Consider the following 19,284-nt stretch of genomic DNA (forward strand, 5'->3'; position numbering starts at 1 on the left):
TTAAACAGAAAGCAGTTAATAATGACATAGTAGTGTCCGCATAGTAGTCGTGTCTCGTCAGTCAAACAACACCAATATTTATTTTGTTTACAGTTTTATCAATAACGAATCAAAATATACAAATCTTCAAAACTAAAGAAAAATCCAACATTGCCACAGTGAACACATTTTCAGTGAATGAAACATTGCGTTGGAATGTTTCGTTTTACATCAGACTCTTGGTAAATGGAACCCAGAGGATACTTATCCGTAGCCATTGCATGGTATGTAATTCATTTGGTTAGCGTAGAAACCCTTTTCAAAGAATAATATACAAAATACGTTTTAAGAAACATGGATGTACGCTAGATCTTAACAACCAGTTGACAGTTATTGCATTGGAAATCTGCCATACAAGACATAAAATCACTCAACGTTATTGAGCGCTAATTGCACATAATATTAAAAGTATTACGCCAACCTATACAGGATAAAGTTTTACAATTCAATAAATTGACCGGCTTCTGAAAGAAAAGTGAATAAAATGTGGTAGAAAAAATGCAAACGCATCTTAGTGTTTCGACTCGTATATTATGAACTCAATATAATCGAAAATACATTTTCACTACATGAGTAACATTAATGCAACTTACCCCTAGTAATAGAAAACGTTACAAAAAATCAATCCCAGCTGTGTCTACTCACAGAAACAATCATGGTCCATTGTTCCAAGGTATGCAATGCGGCCGTCTAGATATTGGGAGAAGACAGTTAAAACATCTAACAATACATACGACTTTTTATCGAGGTTTTCTACAAATATTTTCAAAAACGCTTTATTATCAAAACACATAGAGGTTCAATGTAAATATATCAAATATCTCAACATTTAAATGTTTAACAGAGCTTAAGTTACAAATAGATTCTACTTAATGTTAAACGTTTAGTCTGGATCGTCTTGAGATAAAGGTGCGGCTGCAGACATTTGATTGCGATATCATAACTGAATTTCTACTCCTAAAACAAAACATAGATTTAACATTTTGTCAATAATAACTGCTAGAACATAAAATAAACTTTTAAAAAAAATCAACTAACTGTTTAATTGTAAATATAGCAAATGATACACTCTTATTATCACAAGTAGATACAATATAAAAAAAGAATCTATTAAATAAGTTCATCCTTTTATCAACATAGTCCTTACACATTATATGTAATTTATATGTAATTTAGTATAACTTAGCTCACAAAAGTGTTCATCTTAATCATATGAGTTCTACACGAGTACACTTTAATATGCGATTATATTCAGCAACAGTTAACGAACCTTATCTATTTTTTTCGGTCGTTCGAATATATTTATCGATTCTGCTCGTGCGCATAATTGTAAAAGGGGGCTTAAGGTAATCAATGAGAAATTACGCTTTTGCAATAATGAATGTCGATCAGAACATGCTCGCTGATAATATTTCATGATGCTTAATCGATATACCTTAAAATATGTTAACTATGTTAAAATTCTTTAGGGGTGAAGTCTTACAATTCAAAATGAAATCTAATCGTTAAAAATAAGTTAAATAATGAAAATAGTAATGAAAAATATTAACACTGAATAGTTTAAAAAAACCAAAATAAAGAATCTTAAACGTTGGAAATAATTAATTCATAAAAATATGTAGATGTTGCTTTAGCATCAATTAGAACTATACGAGTTGACAATTGAAATATACTGTGGAATCATTAAAATTCGTAGGGGCCAATTTTTGCTTAAATTTGACTGGTTCGTGGGAACGTAATTTCGTGCATTCTCTTATTCCTACAAAATGAAATATGATTTTATAACACCGACTTGTTATTTCGTGAAGTAAATTTGTGAATGAGAAATAGCCACGAATTCCACGAAATTTGAACCACCTCGAAACCTAAGGCTTCCAAAGTATTTACCATTTACAATCAGGCGTTATTATACCAAATTATGTTTTATACATTTTATACATGTATCACAAGCAAAGTCATGGATACTAACCCAATATATTTCAATTACATTCAATATTAATTAACACATACCATAAAATAATTTAGTATTGGGAGAACATATTCAAACAATATTCATTCACAACATAATGGTCTTACATTGTATATTTCACAGACAAGGTGAAAACACTTACCCACAATTCTTTGCCAGCTGTCAAAAACGTACCATAAGTCTCCAAAACAAACGCGATATCATGCAGTTGATCGTAATGATATACGCTTTGAAACTGATCGTGGTAATTCGGATTTGGTAGAAAAATTTCTTTTTAATTAAAAACAAAAGCTGCGCTAAACTTTATATAAACTAAATGGTTTAGATCTTACGCTATTCATAACACGATTTATTAACGAATGTATGCTGATTAATATTGATATAAGGAAACTTAACACTTACATGTTTTACACAAACTCCCTTGATAACCATCATTACATCCAGTCACACATGTCCCATTTATATTGGAACACTGGTTTACGTCACGACAATGTCCGCATGTTTTATTGCATTCAGAACCATACAACCCTTTGTTGCATGCTACGAATAAGATGATAATTATTATAATGTTTCGGAGGTATATGTATTATCATTGATCTGTTTTTTGTGCATTGTATTTTATATATATTTAACTACTCACGGGTTTTACACAAGTTCCCTTGATAACCAGCATCACAGCCAGTGAAACATGTCCCATTGATAATGGAACACTGGTAAAGGCCGCGGCATTTTCCACATGTTTCATTGCACTCGGATCCATACAACCCCATGTCGCATGCTACGAATAAAATATTAATTAGGATAATGTTAAGGCGGTATATGTAATATCATTTATCTGTATATAATATATGTAGCTTCTCACGAGTTTTACACAAGTTCCCTTGATAACCAGCAGCACATCCAGTAAAACATGTTCCATTTATGTTGGAACACTGGTTTACGTCACGACAATGTCCGCATGTTTTATTGCATTCAGATCCATACAACCCCCTGTCGCATGCTACGAATAAAATGATGACTATTATAATGTTTAGGTGGTATATGTCTTATCATTTATTAATTTTTTGTGCATTAAATTATATATTTTATGTTTAACCACTCACGGTTTTTACACAAGCCTCCTTGATAACCAGCATCACATCCAGTCAAACATGTTCCATTGATATTGGAACACTTGTTTGCGTCTCGACAGTGTCCGCATGTCAAATTGCAATCGTAGCCATAGGTTCCCCTGTCACAAGCTATGAATAAAGCAAAAATTGTATAAATGATACTGAAACAATATGATAGGTGACTGAATCACGAAACCTTGCCGTCAAATTTCTCTTTAAATAACATCCTAGTTGACACTTCGTTGATTAAACGGCAGAGATCCATCCCTTGAATATTCTTAATCACTGATTTTTACAGCATAACCATATTTTTCTATGTATAAAGAAAATTTTAAAAAGTGCTCGCATGATTTACAGAAATATCCTTGATAACGAATATTAGTTCTTCTTTAACAAATATATAATAAAACTAAACACTTGCATGTTTTACACAAGTCCCCTTGATAACCAGCATCACATCCAGTCAAACATGTCCCATTGATATTAGAACACTGGTCTGTGTCACGACAGTGTCCACATATCTCTTTGCATTGGGATCCATATGATCCTTTGTCGCAAGCTATAGAATAAATCAGTATAAACAGTTACTCATTTGCGTTATATAACACTGGAGCTATGATTTAATACTTGTAAAACTTCAATGACATGTAATTCTATATTTTTTCTGTCAATCTAATACACTGCATCACACCTAGTAACATCCGTTATATATATCAAATATATCAGTTTATTCATCCATCCATTTTTTTTTATTAATTTATCCAATTGAATGAATTCTTAGTTGCAAAGGTGACAATTGTTCATACATGTGTAAATAAACAATGCTATTCAAAACCCTTATAATTTATTGGTTTTTTTTTAAATATTGTATTTAAACATAGTCTTATTGGGCAGTGCACATCGGATTGGCATTGTAATATTGTCATTAAAACAAACGTAATTTGTATATGCTAATAAACATGCAGCAATCACTATAGAAAATGTGTATACAACCTGCTTGTTAGCAGGTTACGGTACCTTTTTCTGAAAACTCGCTCCCTTCCTGTTTAAGAAATATACCAAACATTTTTGCAGACCATTGTGAAAATAGTTTTTGCATTTTTAACTTTAAAGTACTGAAAATTTAAGAACTTAGTTGAATATTTTAATACAATACCATTAATACTTCAAATTTTAACTAATGTAAACTAATTAAAAAATACTTAGATTTCAATGTGTTTTAGAATATGATTTTCAAAACAAATTAACGTTATATGAGGTTTCTAATAGTTTAATATGTGAAAAATCACGAAACCGGATATTCATTCTTTCTAAGTAGTCAGTGTGTTAACTTTCCTATCAATCTATAGCCAGTGCATGTCCCCGACGCGAAGCACTGACCAGAAAAGCAAGTTGTGAAACCAGTGCGCGAATAGAAAAAAAAACAAACAAACAAACTATCTACTACTAGAGTGCTTAATGGTCAAAATATTGACCATCAGCTCTACCTAAAATGTTCAGACATGATTTCTTCAGATGTAAACCTTTATTTTTAAAAGGAAGAAATCCATATATTTTACCATTTAAATGTGTGATTTTCCTGTATATTTTATTTATAGAATTTCCTCTGAGGGAGAATGAAACAGTCTGAAAATGGCCATGACCATTGATCCCTCTTAAATCTATTCACGATTTATCTAGTATTCAAAACGCGTTATGACGTGAATTCTGTCTATACCACATGGTAAGGTTTATCGTATGTTTTTGAGCTTTGAATGTCGTATATTTCCTATGCAAACATAGCGAAAATGTAAACTGAATGTTAACATTTAATTAATTGCTACACATAACTTTTTGCAGAATTAAACACAGAATATCCTAAATAATTTTACAATTTGACATTGGTATAAATATTACTGAAAGAAACATTGCATACATTGCACTGTTAGCTGCAAGGTTTTACATGTTAAGACAATAGCCGTATGTTGATCATATTTTTTTTTCCTTTAGAGTTGCACATAAGCAGTTTTACCTAGTTCACATCGGTAACTTCGATACCCAGTTTTACAGACATGACAGGTGCCCGTCTCTATGTGACAGTACTGGCAGTTAACATCTGGACAGGGAACGGAACAGTTAAACCCAAAATATCCGGTAGTAGGACATCCTTTAATTAGAATTACATTAGTGATCAGTTAACCTGAAAAGTATATTTCTGATGATATATTTTTACAATGTTTACTTTTATGTTGAATTGAATAATTTAAATATGTTAAACAGTCTTTTTGCTACTTAAGATTATTAAAATTGTGCAATCATGCGATAAAGCAAGTTATTTTAAAATGGTTTATATCTATTTTTTTATAGAGCAGTGTGAATTCACAATTATCAATAAAATAAAACAATCTTCAGTTACTTTAATGCGCAGTTTTCTGGGTTTTTTTTTTTGTTTTTGTTTTTTGTTTTTTGTTTTGTTTTTTTTTTGGGGGGGGGGGGGGGGAGGGGTGTTTTTCCTTCTCTAAAATTGCGACTTGATCCTTATCGTGCGAAAAACAATACAACAATGAAACTTTAACCAACAAATACAGGACCATATGCCATCAATTAATTAATTTTCATTGAGCTATTACGCCATGTACCTTAACTAATTCTGATCATAATTTGAAAGCGGTATAACATTACACCCACCGTACACCTCCACCTCACAGAGGTCACTGAAAACATATTTAGAGTAGTCGCCAGGGTAGATAGTTCCTGGTCGTCTCTCGTTGTAGAAGATGACGTACTGTCCATGTACAGGACAGATGGCGGTGAAGACAGCAGGTATGGTGTCTAGTGTAAAGTGTTCGTCCTTATAACACAGTGTTCCCTGTAGTTTGTCTGTTGTATTGGAGACGTACACAGAGAATCCAAGGACATACTTAGTTAGGTAATTAGAAGGACCTGCATACAATGTTAATCAATTATTCATGAACGTACATAATCATGTAGCTGGACAAACAAAGTTTAACAAACAGTGTTAAAGACAACCTATGATGTCGTATCGGTAAAAGAGGGTACCCAGTATTGTGTTTTTTGTACTTTTTAAACATTGTGAAACAAATTGAAGGATGTGCGGTAAAATAAGATTACTATAGTACCTTTATATAAATCCTGTTTGATTTGCTTGTTTAGCTTCAGAAACAACATAAGATCAACGGTATTTCGTACATTATTTTTTTGTAGTCTCTCTATTGTATTGGGTACGTACAAAGTAATCGCACACAGCACTGTTGACAAATAAATTTGCAGTACACATCGAAAATAATATTTATTATTTTCTTTTAGAATTTTTGATTAATAAAGCTAGACAATTATTGGAAGTTCCTAAATTGCATTTGTTGTATTAGAGACGTGCACAATATGTCTATATAATTAACCTACATGTACGAGGCAGAAATTAAATTAAAACAAGAAAATTACTAATATGGAATTAGTGACTGCTCACAAAGAGCAGACAAACGTTAAATCACACATTTCACTCTCAGTTGTTAACACCCATCAACTCTTACTGAGTATTCACGGGTTTGTGATAAAGAAGCCTTTTACTCAATGAAAACCTAAAGAAGCTTTTCATCCAAGAAAAAACGTTTTGCATTCATTATCACACCTGTTGATTCACACCAAGTCTCACAAGAGCAGTGCTTGTCCTTTATTGTGCAAACACCTACTGCAACACTGGGCACATTAATCGTTACTTGGTCACAGTATAGATTTATTTGTTTGGATTCTTATACATATATTACATATCTTCTTGGTCGACATATCAGAATATTTGCCCCGAGGTGACAGAAAAGCCCTGGAGTGTTATGTAGCCCGATGCCGAAGGCAGAGGGCGATATAACACTCCAGGGCATTCCTGTCACCGAGGAACAAATATTCTGATATTGTCGCCCGAGAAGACATGTAATATATGTTATATAACATTTTTAAAAATAAAAATCGGTTTAAGAACATATTTACCTCATCAACATGTGTATCTTTAATTATCAATGCATCTTCATATCTTACAAATCATTTTTTTTGTAAAATGTCGATCGATGCCTTCAAACAGAACATAACTATTCAAATTAAACAATAAAAGTATGTTTCTCTGAATAGGAGACACTGTCATGACATTTTTATTTTTGAAGAACTGTTTACGTTTGCTTAGCTAAATTTCGAACACGACGTAATAAATATGCAGAATGATTGCATGCTAGGATGATATAACAGTTTCGGGAGGGCAATATAACCATTTCCTGTGAAATATAACTTTTTCCGGGAGGGCAATAAATCTATTTCCGTTGTTATTCAGCAAATTTCAGGGCATAATAATAAAATTATTTCATTTGTGACATAACGAAAAAACTTATTCAATAATGTTATATAATTCACTATTATCTCTAGGTAAAACTGCGCTTTCAAAGATATTCGCTAAGAAATGTTCTATAGAAACATCTCATTTCATGAAACGTTGGGAATTAAAATGAAATACTCATTTACATGTAATAGTAGAATGTTCCTACCGTGACTCTGGGGATTTCTGACGTTACATGGTTACGGTATTGATCTATTTCTATTTAAGTATTTATAACAAGTGGGTTTCAGGTTTTAACATGTTGCATTACTAATCATTTTTATAGTGATATGATGTAGTGTCGTAATAAAAAGATGTTTTTCGTTTCATAAAATACCCAATATGCTTGATATTTTTTCTTTTTTAATGTTTATACTACTTACAATAATCTTAATCACAAATTCATTATCTTGTTAGTCGGAGTGTTGAATTTTTGTTGAGGTTGAGAAGATGTAATTCTAGAGGTTAAATTTCACAAAAACAATTTAGTGAAGATTAGTTTTACACACTTTGGGGTTTTACATGATTTTGTTTTATACGTGTAACGTATTGATATATCGTCATATTTTATTTCAGAACACAATATTCTGATAGATTGTTATACTCTTAAAAGAATTTGGGTGATATGCGGGGCTTAACACTTAACATATTGATACAGTTATTGTTGAAGCATATGTCTTACTGGACTTAAGAATGACTTAGTTTTAGAAAATGTGACTATACCCAATGGTTTATTGTTCGTCCTGAAGTAGATGGTGATGTGATGGATGCTGTGGATAGTGGTCATGTTCACCCACCAGGTGGCGGTTTGTTTACCATATGATACAGCACATTGACCTCCATCCCTGCTCAGGTCTGATTTGCGTCCGTCCACAACGTTATTGGCGTCATATCTGTCGTCACCTGGCTGGTATTGGTACTGTTGGTATGCTGGTTTGTTGAGGGCGACATTAACTGTTTAGAAGTAAAAAACAAATACCTTGTTACGCAATGTTAAGCCACAGCTCGTTAAAAAAATGTAAATCAACATGGAAATGGAAATTTTTTTTTGATATAAGTCATTACATTTCTAAATCAAATGTCTACCTAATACAGTCATATGTATAACCACATCATTCAAAGGTACAATAAAAACCGGACAAATTTGATAAAAAGATATATGCATCGTGATTTTTCTCGTTTTGTCGCTTTATAGCGGACATTAATGTTCTTTTAATTAACAGTGTACACAATGATTGCATCGTTGAATGTTTTATATTACCAGTATATATTTTTTTTATAAAAGTTTTTGATTTGATCAAGTGCTCTGAATGAAACATTTAGAAAATATACATTAATGTCGGAATTATCGGCATAATAACTAGGCGTCATTTTATTTTTATATGTTATAATATCACCCACTATGACAAGCTGTTGATCCTCTGTAGATTCATATTATGTTGTTTTACCGTGAACTAGAATGTTTAATGTAAAATACAACCCACTGTAACGTCATGCACATCATTACTTTAAACGCAACATTGAGAACAAATATAAATGAGCAATGTGTTTTAAAAAAATCCGACATTAATTTGGATTTTTAAATCCAGTGCAAGAACTAATTAATGCCGTTAACAAAATATAAGGACGTGAAGCGTCATAGTTCAAACTAATTGGCCGTGCAACAATGAGGTTTTCTTTTCTAATTGATATGCTCAGCTTTTTGTAAAGAAATATTGACATAGTACAGTACTATAACAAAACACCCGTTTCATCATTCCAATATCATAATCCTTGTACGTGTATTTATATACAATATTCAGAGCAAATAACCTTTTCTATAAAATCTGTTGAGTCATACGAACGAAAAATGTTCTTTTCAGGCACGTAGCATCAGGGGGGGCCAGGGGGGGCCTGGCCCCCCCACTTTTTCTCGCAGCAACAAATTTTTAAAAATCTACATATAAAAAAATGAATCATAATGGAGTTGGCCCCCCCCACTTTTTTGGAAGTTAGGAAAAAATTGATATGAAAATAAGGAAATGAGTAGTGAAATTGAAGTTACCCCCCCCCCCCCCCCCGACGGATTAGGCATTTCATGATTTGGAGGGGAAAAAATTTTGGTAGGGGAAAATTTTTTTTGGAAGTATAGTTGACCCCCCCCCCCCCCCCCACACACACACACACGGATTAGGATTTTGAAGATTTTTGGAAACTTTAAGTTTCCTGTTTTTTTTTTTTTTTTTTTTTTTTTTTTTTTTTTTGCTTGTCAAGATTTTTTGGATGGGCCTGGCCCCCCCCCCCCCCCACTTTCAAAAACGATGCTACGTGCCTGCTTTTTGAATATCAAAATTTCACCAACAACATGACGTAAACTAGCGGAAAAAAGAAACAAGGCCCTATTTAATATATGAAAAAACATTTGAGAATTACAATAAACAAATTGTATTTATTGTAGCACTGTTAACACATGTATTCGTAACAACATCTCATACCACATTAATGTCAACGTCGAATAACGCCAGTTTCAGCACAATCGAAAGTCACTGTAATTTGAAAATGAATTCACAAAATTAATAACGCGTGTGACCACCATTTGCGTTCACACATGCTTGACAGCGACGCCTCATTGATGCCACTAAAGTGTTCAGATATATTTGAGGGATGTTGTTCCAGATGTTGGTTAAAGCCTGGCTTAATCAGCTTATGTCACTGCCTCAATGGTAAACGGCGTAAACGTCTTTGCATTTCACCCCAGACGTGCTCGATCGGCGTCAAATCGGGGTAAATAGCTGGCCAAGGCATGACATCGATATTTTGTTGAACAAACAAGTCCCTGACTACACGAGCAACGCGTAGCCTTGCGTTGTCTTGCTGCAGAATAATGTGATTTTTATGTTTCTGTATGAAGGGTATCACATGACGCTGAATAATTTTATCTCGATAGCGTACGCTGGTGAGATTTCCATTGACAATTTGTAGAGGGGTCCTTCCACGTGCTGATATTCCACCATACACCATAACGCTACCTCCACCAAATTGACGTTGCACAACACAAGCGTCCTGGTAACGCTCCCCAACGCGACGATACACCCTACAACGGCCGTCACTGCTATTCAAATGAAATCTTGATTCATCAGTGAACAGAATATTGGCCCAGTCCTGTATTCTTAATAGCAGATGACGTGTGCACCACGCCAGTTTGGCAATACGATGAGGTTGAAGCAGTACTGGGCGCACCGCTGGACGTCTTGGTCTGATGTTTTGCTTGCGCAGAAGATTCCGCACAGTTCTTGGACTAATTGGTCGAAGCCCTGGAATGCCAGGGGCAGTCCAACTTGCTGTCTGGAAACGATTTCTCAGATGCTCAAGTCTAATGTGGGTGTCCTGTTGACGTGATGTCACACGAGGTCGCCCAGAGCGCGATCGATCCTGAGTGTTGCCAGATTGTTGAAAACGCCCCATAATGACTGGATGGTGTTCCGATGAACTCCAAAGTGTCTTGCTACAGTATTTTGTGCAAGCATCCCAACAGCACGATTACGTTGGTTTTCGTTGAGTCGTGGCATGACATAGGGGTAAATTTTGTTGAAACTAAAGTGATTGCCTTAACAAAAAAAGTTTAAACAAATCCTTTACAGTTCTTATTCCAAACGGTATTGGCCCGTAAAACTCATGCGTACAAATTCTTTAATAAACAACAGGTGCCCTCTAACCATGAAAAAGTTCGTGCACCCGGACGGTTACCATCTGATATAGTCAAAAACATTACCATTAATGATTGTTTAAATTTCATAAATACAAACAATAGATATAGAAAAATTATACTAATTTTTATAATGCACAATTTCTTTTTTTCCGCTAGTATTTATAAGATTCGGACCGATTTCATTTTTAAACAAATTTTAATTTAAAAATAGATCTGGCTCACCATAACCATTGACAAAGGCAAAAACTCCGATACACACAAACACTGCATACATCTTTGTGACGAGCCCGGACATCAGAAAAAAACCCAGAAAACACACGATTCTTGAATTCTGTTGATGGTTTCACGTAGACGTTAGTTAAGGAGAGTGAAGTAGGATTGGGCCGTTACCCACAAATTATCAATTATTTCAAGTTTGCTTTTTAAACAAAAATAGACTTCGTGATGGTATAATATTATACCTCATTTCCTCGCTTAAAAATATGTTTTTATTGTAAGTACTTAGTTATTTTCGCTTTATTAAATGAAATGGAAACAAAAGAAGCGAGTGCTCTTTGACATTTGCAATGATACTATGTAAATATCACCTCTAGCATATACCTGTTCATCGACATGCCGATGATAGCAGGAGATTTATCACAGACATTCTTCCTATGATATATAAATTTAAAGCTATATTTAACGCTTTTTTGTAAGATTAGTGTATAACAGGGAAACTATGGATATTTTTTATGTTTTTGTGTTAACTATAATAAGGAAAATTGGATTAGATATGACATTAGAACATTTTGTTATTTCAGGCCTCATATAATAATCTGTCAGAAAATTAAGTTGATCATAAAAAGGAACCTAGCTTAACCTGTAGACTTTTATTGAATGTTTGATACTTTTGAAGGTTATATGCGCAGTTTTAATCAGTGTCAATGATAAAAGTAATCGTTAATTATTATTGTGCACGCTCAATGTTTGAAAATAGACCTTTTTTATATTTTAAATAATGTTTATGTGCTAAAAACGTATGCGCGGGAGAAGAGAAATAATCGAAACGGAGAGCACTTAAGAAAAGACCTGACGGCAAATTTGTTTACAAAAAAGATTTAAGAACAAAAAAAAAAAAAAAAAAAAAAACCAAAAAAAAAAAACGATGGAGATGTCGGAATATAATCTTTATCAACTCATTAACAGGAGCATGAAACATTGCTTATATAGGAAAACTACAGAAGAATCCAGTCTTTAATAATTTTTGGCATGGGAAATGGATGACATATGTTCGTCAGTTTAGCGTAAGAGTGGAATACTAAACTATTTTTCGTAACTGATCGTCCATGCATCATTTCAGAAACATATCCTCAGTGTTCAAAACATTTGGTGCCCTAGTATAATTAATTTATTCGATTTTTGTGGTTGAATTTTGTGAAGTCTGAAAGGACTTTTAATGAAAAAAAAAGTTATATTGGTGACATAAGGCTGCACAATGGCTATTTCATTCAAATACTCTTTTCAAATTACATAAAAAAAATCTTTTATCAATACATATGTACACCATGGTACACCTCAGCACAATAGCGCAAACAGTCACAGTGGCCCCAAAAGGGGATTAGTTCAGGGACTGTGCAGTTATTAAACAAATGTTATTACTCGTTCGTGTTACATCTACCTAATACATGTACGGAATTTGTTAATTTTATTCGCTTTCCATTGTGCCAATCTATAACTTACAACCTTTACATGTGTTGAGCATCATGACCTTTTGACGTCACCTGGAAACGTATTTGAACTTTTTTTTCTATGGAAAGGTCAACAATATGTGTGAACAGCGAAATGCTGGGGAACATATACTTATAGAGTTGCTAATATTGAAACTCAGTGTCTGGTGTATTGGAGACACATACTGGGAATCCCTGAGTGTACCGTGTAAGAACATTGCCTATCAGACTGTGCAATTCAAAATAAAAACCGTAACACATCAACTATAACGTGGCTGAATATTTTCACTAAAACTGCTGTGAACAATCACTGAGACATGTTTATATAGATACCTTAGGCAATAAAAAAAAATAACCATGATAATGTTTTAATATAAGATCAAATCTATCATAAAGCCCTTCGGGCTTTACTGGATTTGATCATGGCCAAACCGAAATTATCACCTCATATATTCTCGAAGAATGATTCCTTATTCCTCAATTATTGTGATACGATTGATATAGTGGATATGGAACCTGATTCTATAGAGATAGTAGAAGGCATATCTCCAGAGGGAAAACACCGAAATTAATGAAATATCTTTTTTTTTCACTGCCTCATTTTGACAGTACAAGCTATTTGACTTCTTTTGAACTGCCTCGTGTATTGTATAACAAACTGGAAGAAGAATTGTTTACTGCAGAGATTATTACTTTAAGGCAAGTCCGCGTTGTTTATTATAATATCGTATTTTTCCCGATCATATGATTGGTCGATTACTGTCACCTGATCGTGCAATAAATTGTATTATAGGCCTTGCTATAATAAAGATAGATAATTTATAAACCCCACAGTAAATACCACAGAAAATTATTTTTGGGACAAATAAGTGGTTTTTGACATGTGCGCCATTGTCACTTCATAATAGTGAAATCATCGCCTTGGCATTTTGAACTAAAAAAAAAATACTGCTATAACCATGAAGAAAATAAAGTGAAATATTTTTTGATTATTAAATCAAGAAAATTATAGCCTTTGTTATAGCCATGTATAAACCTCAATGAAGGCTATACTTGTACGGGGGTTGATCCAAAAGTAATGTCACATATGCAATAAAATCGTGAAAATTCCGCATAAAGTGACAACAAAACTTGTGCGTTGAGATATCTACCTAATTCAGTTCAGATCTAAACATTTTAATGCATTATGATAAATATTTCTGAAGATAATGTCTTTTTAGAGCGTGAAACAACGGTAGTCGTTGCACGCTCGCGACGTCATTTCTAGATCTTTGGCGTTCTTGTAGAATTTCATAATTTGGTACTCTATAAAATTGGCCACGATGCTCTATTTAATTTTTTTATCCATTTTTATTCATAAAGTAAATATTTACTCTTCTTGTAATCGATTGGGTAATATGATAGATATTATTTAATGTGCGATCAGTTTGTTGAGGTCTCTTTAAGAAGTCTTGAACGTAGCTTTATGATACAGCTCATGCCGTCAGAACCTAGTTCTAACTTTCCTTCAGAGCCCATATCTTCTGTCTATTTAATTTATTTCTTAACCTGACATATGCTTTTATTAAATATTGGAACCACTTTAAGGGAACCCTTTTCATTTGCTCTCAATTTTAGATTGATATGTCAATTCCAGTGCATTTTCTAATGATTTATATCCATCGAAGCAAACATGAGAAATTTTGATTCTAAATAATCTAAAGTTTTGTAAAGGACAGCATGTCCAGTATTTTTATTCCTTGATCTGGAGACAAAAGGCATTGCGTAGATGTCCGAATGGACGGTTATGGTCCTTAAATTTTTTAAACAGTTAGAAAAAGTAAATGATATATCTGTTTCAAAATATTGTGTTGTTTTGATCTTTTTCGAATTTTGGAAGCATGCATAAATACAAACCTTTTAAAAGACGTAAATTCATGACGCGGCGATGTCACGTATATATCATCCTACAGACATCAATATCCTGTTAAGTGTTTAACAATATTTAATCAAAATTTTACTTTAAATCAAAATTTTGATAAGGACAGTTTTGATGTATCATTTTATACAATACAGCGCCCGCGTGAAACGTGGTGCATAGTGTGGCATTACTTTTGAATCAAGCCTTCTATATCATTTGAACTTAGAATGGCTGATGTGTAAAAAAAAATGCATGCTTTGTGAATAATAATGCATAAGTCAATTGGTATGACATAATCTTGCTTATTTTTACTGATGCAAGTGCACAAGCGTCTTGGTTTGAAGGAAATATAAAATATTTAGGATATATTCCAGCGTAAACAGGAAACAGGAACAATTTAATAGTTTCGTTTTCCATTAGTATCTTGTAGACAAGAAGATTGGAAATATCGCGCCTTATCGCTCTTCAGATAACATATTATTGCAATAGCACAAGAACAGTAATTAATTTTCAAACCTGAATTTAAAAAAAAAAAAAAGCAAACAATTTAAACATGTTGTAAATATTTACTGCAGATCATGTTAATTTGAAAACAAAAACTATTAAACAAGTGTGCGGTACTTTTTGTGACGTTGCTAAAGATTTCACAGAGAAATGTACCTGTTGGCTATTCTTTAGATTCGTATAAGAAAACATGTTTGCCATCTTAAGATTGGGACATGAACTTGGATGGTACGCCATAAAGTGCTATTAAAAAATCCTACTGGCTTCTCATGATTTTATCACGTGAACAACCAAGTTCATATCACAGTGATGTTTTACCATGATGCTCATTTCTAATGAAAAAAAAATGTCTTTAAGATAATTTAAATAAGTGTTTCAAACGTAAGAGAGAGAGCAAACGTTGTCGATGGTTGTTTGATACGGATTAATTAAACTTAAGGCAATGTGAATGGTGATTTGATAAGCATCATGGTGCCTTAGCATGTCAGATCATTCTCTGTATTACCCGGCGGGTAAAATATATACAAATAAGAAAGTTATAATGACTACACGGCGATCATGTGAAATTAAGATGAATAACTTTAAAGCCCATATATATTTTAATATTTTCTATTTCGTTTGTTTTTAGCTTTCATGTTTATTCAATTTGTTGAAATAACAAGAATAATGTTGGATGTAGAATTAATGTCTCTTTGAGATTCATTTTAACCGAAAACAAATTATCAATAAATTTACATTGTACGGCATGTTTTACTCCATGTGATTATTAGAATAATTAAGTGTATTATTATATAATTTTTCTAAATGAGAAGTATCGAGTGTTTTGAAGGAAACAGTTAAGCATTATATATTATAAAAACTATCAAGTGTTTTGAAGGAACTAGTTATGCATTATATATTATCAAAAATATCAATTGTTTTGAAGGAAATATTTGAGCACTGTATAGTATTAAAATCATCAAAAATATCATCATGGCGTCATAGCAATGTTAACGCAAACACTGACACGTTGTTGATATTCAATAGTTACAAACAATATTTTCTGGTCTCAAACTAGAACAGTGAAATACAGCTCGGAGAAAATTCAAGCACATTTAAGATTTAAATTTGATAACTGTTATAGTTGTCTGTGGTGTTCTGGAAATAGTTTTTACTGGAGTTTAGATGCTCGAGTTTCCTATTTTGAATCCAATTCGAAAATATATATCGTATATATTATTGATAAAACCAATTTTATTGAAACACCTTAACAATAATAACAATTTATAACATTAGTTATTATTTTTATAGATGTAATTAGCGATTTTTTTTGTTTTTCTTTAATCTGATCAAACGTAAGGAATTCTGAGCAAAGAGCGATATCATCTGAAGTAGCATTACACCATTATACATGTAGCACTTATACCTGAGTGTCGAAAGCAGAGGAAAATTTCATAAAGGCATTGTTATTCCTAGCCGCTATTTTTTTCTCGATCTGAGGAGTCAAAGGGGTATTTAAGATGAACTAGATGGGCTTAATTGTATTTATCAATGTCAGATTATTACCAGATAGATGGACCGACTTTATTTGAAACAGTTTTTTGATGAACCTTCATTAATGAATTACTGATATAGCTTCTATAACCAGGGGAAAAAAATAAAAACTCCGACAAACACATACACCAGACACATCTTTGTGGCAAACTGAAAAACCAGGAAATAAAGATGAATTGATATATTTTTCTTTTATATAACTTCAAGTAGGCACTTTACATAACGTGTATCGTATACAAGGCTCGTCACCCACCATATAAAATAGGTGGTTTGATATATTTTTATGTGCTACATGTAGCATTAAATACAATTTGATTAAACATGTGATGCTTTACTTATGATTATAAAAACACTTTTTAATGCTTAATGATTGTAAAATGTAAGTAATCATCTTTTCCTTGTTTCGCTTTTGCATTATTTTTGTAAAGAAAGAAATAATGGAATTGATCACTGTAATTTGCAGAAAACACATGATAACATCGATTCTTTTTACTTCCTCTTCATGTTTTTGTTAATATGCAGGATTATCATTTAACTCATTTCAATGGGGAGATGTTAATGCAACATTACATTTATGTCTAATTTATGCCTTATAAACTACGATAATGGTAAAAGATCCAAACTTTGACGATAAAAGAAGCTAAATAAAACAGAACCCTAACACAATGGAGTTATTTATTGGTATCTTTGGAACATTTAAGCTTTTATGTAAAAAAAAAAAATCAACATATTGTAATACATATCTGCATATATAAAGGATACACGCTTTTGACAATCTGCGCACGTGCGCAAAAAACATACATTTATGAAGTTTATAGGGTTTTTTTAATATTCTTAGAAAGTTAATGTTGAAGAGTTTAAGCTGAGTGCGTTGCGTAAGAATTAAGTCCACAGTATAAAGTAAACATAGTGCCATAGTAGTGTCAGCAAAACAGTCGTGTATCGTCAGTCAAACAACACCAATATTTATTTTGTTTACAATTTTATCAATGCCGTATCAAAATATACAAATGTTCAAAACTAAAAAAATGAAACATTGCTACATTATTAGTGAATGAAGCATTGCGTCGGAAATGTTTTGTTTTACATCAGTCTCCTGGTAACCGGACCCCAAAGGATATTTGTCCATAACCATGGCATAGTATGGAATTAATTTGGTTAGCGTGGGAACCCTTTTAAAAGAATAATATACAAAATACGTGTTAAGAAGCATGGATATACGCTAGGACTTAACAAACAGTTGACAGTTATGACTTTGACAATCTGTCATACAAGACACAAAATCACTCAAGGTTATTGGGCGCTAACTACAATACAGTAACATTAATGCAATTTACCCCAAGTAATAAAAAAGGTCACCAAATTCAACCCCAGCTGCGTCTACTCATAGGAAACATTCATGGTCCAGTGTACCAAGGTGTGCAATGCGGCCGTCTAGATATTAGGAGAAGACAATTAAGACAATTGACAATACATACGAATTTTTATCGAAGTTTTCTAAAAGTATTTTCAAAAATGCTTCATTAGCAAACTCATAGAGGTTTCATGTATTGAAATATCTCTACATTTTAATGTAAAACAAAGCTAAAGTTACAAGTAGATTTTTCTTAATGTTAAACGTTTAGTCTGGGTTGTCTTGAAAATAAAGGTGCGGTTGCAAAATTTTGATTGCGATATCACAACTGAACTTTTTCTCCAAAACAAAACATAGATTTAACGGTTATTTTCAGTATTAACTACTAAAACGTTAGATAAACTTAAAAAAAAATCAACTTACTGGTTTATTTAAAAGATAACAAATGATTGTTTTAGTATCATAAGTAGATACAATATGAAAAAAGAATTCAGATAATTGTATCTTTTTATCAACATAGTCCTATCACATTATATGTAATATAGTATTACTTAGCTCACAAAAGTGTTAATGGAAGCCATGTTTACAAATGTACAACCATGACTGTTATCCTTCTCTGTGTGACACCACTTGCAGTTGGCAGCTTTGCAGGCAAAGAGACAGAATAATTCTTGATGATAGGTATCGATATATCGACACAGACATACCATAACCGGGCTTGATTTCAACATTAAAAAAAATCAAAAAACAAAACTCATGACATCGGTTGAATTTTGATGCGTTGACGCACGTTCAATCGTTCAATCGTTTGATTATCTGGATTTTCGTGCGATCCTATCGCATTGTCTTACAACACTCGCGTTCATTGTACTATAGTCGCATATAGACGAACGATTTATCGCAATATTCAATGTGTTCTTATCGCACAACAGTCGCTCTTAATCATGAGTAATCTTTAATGAGCAATTATTTTCAGCAACAGTTTACAAACCATACCTCTTATATATTTATTTTCAGTTTCACGAATATTTTATATAATTATTATAAGAGGGGGAATTAGGTAATCAATGAGAAACTACGATTTTGTAATATGGAATGTCGATCACAACATTCTAGCTGATG

At 32.7% G+C, this 19,284-nt stretch overlaps 1 pseudogene; it reads right to left on the minus strand.

Moving 5' to 3' along the window:
• Window positions 1–990: 990 nt before the first annotated feature.
• On the minus strand, window positions 991–11,460 carry LOC128174867 (multiple epidermal growth factor-like domains protein 10; annotated as a pseudogene).
• Between the last annotated feature and the right edge of the window lie 7,824 nt (window positions 11,461–19,284).

The sequence above is a fragment of the Crassostrea angulata genome, chromosome 2, assembly GCF_025612915.1.
Source record: "Crassostrea angulata isolate pt1a10 chromosome 2, ASM2561291v2, whole genome shotgun sequence".
Lineage (NCBI taxonomy): Eukaryota > Metazoa > Mollusca > Bivalvia > Ostreida > Ostreidae > Magallana > Magallana angulata.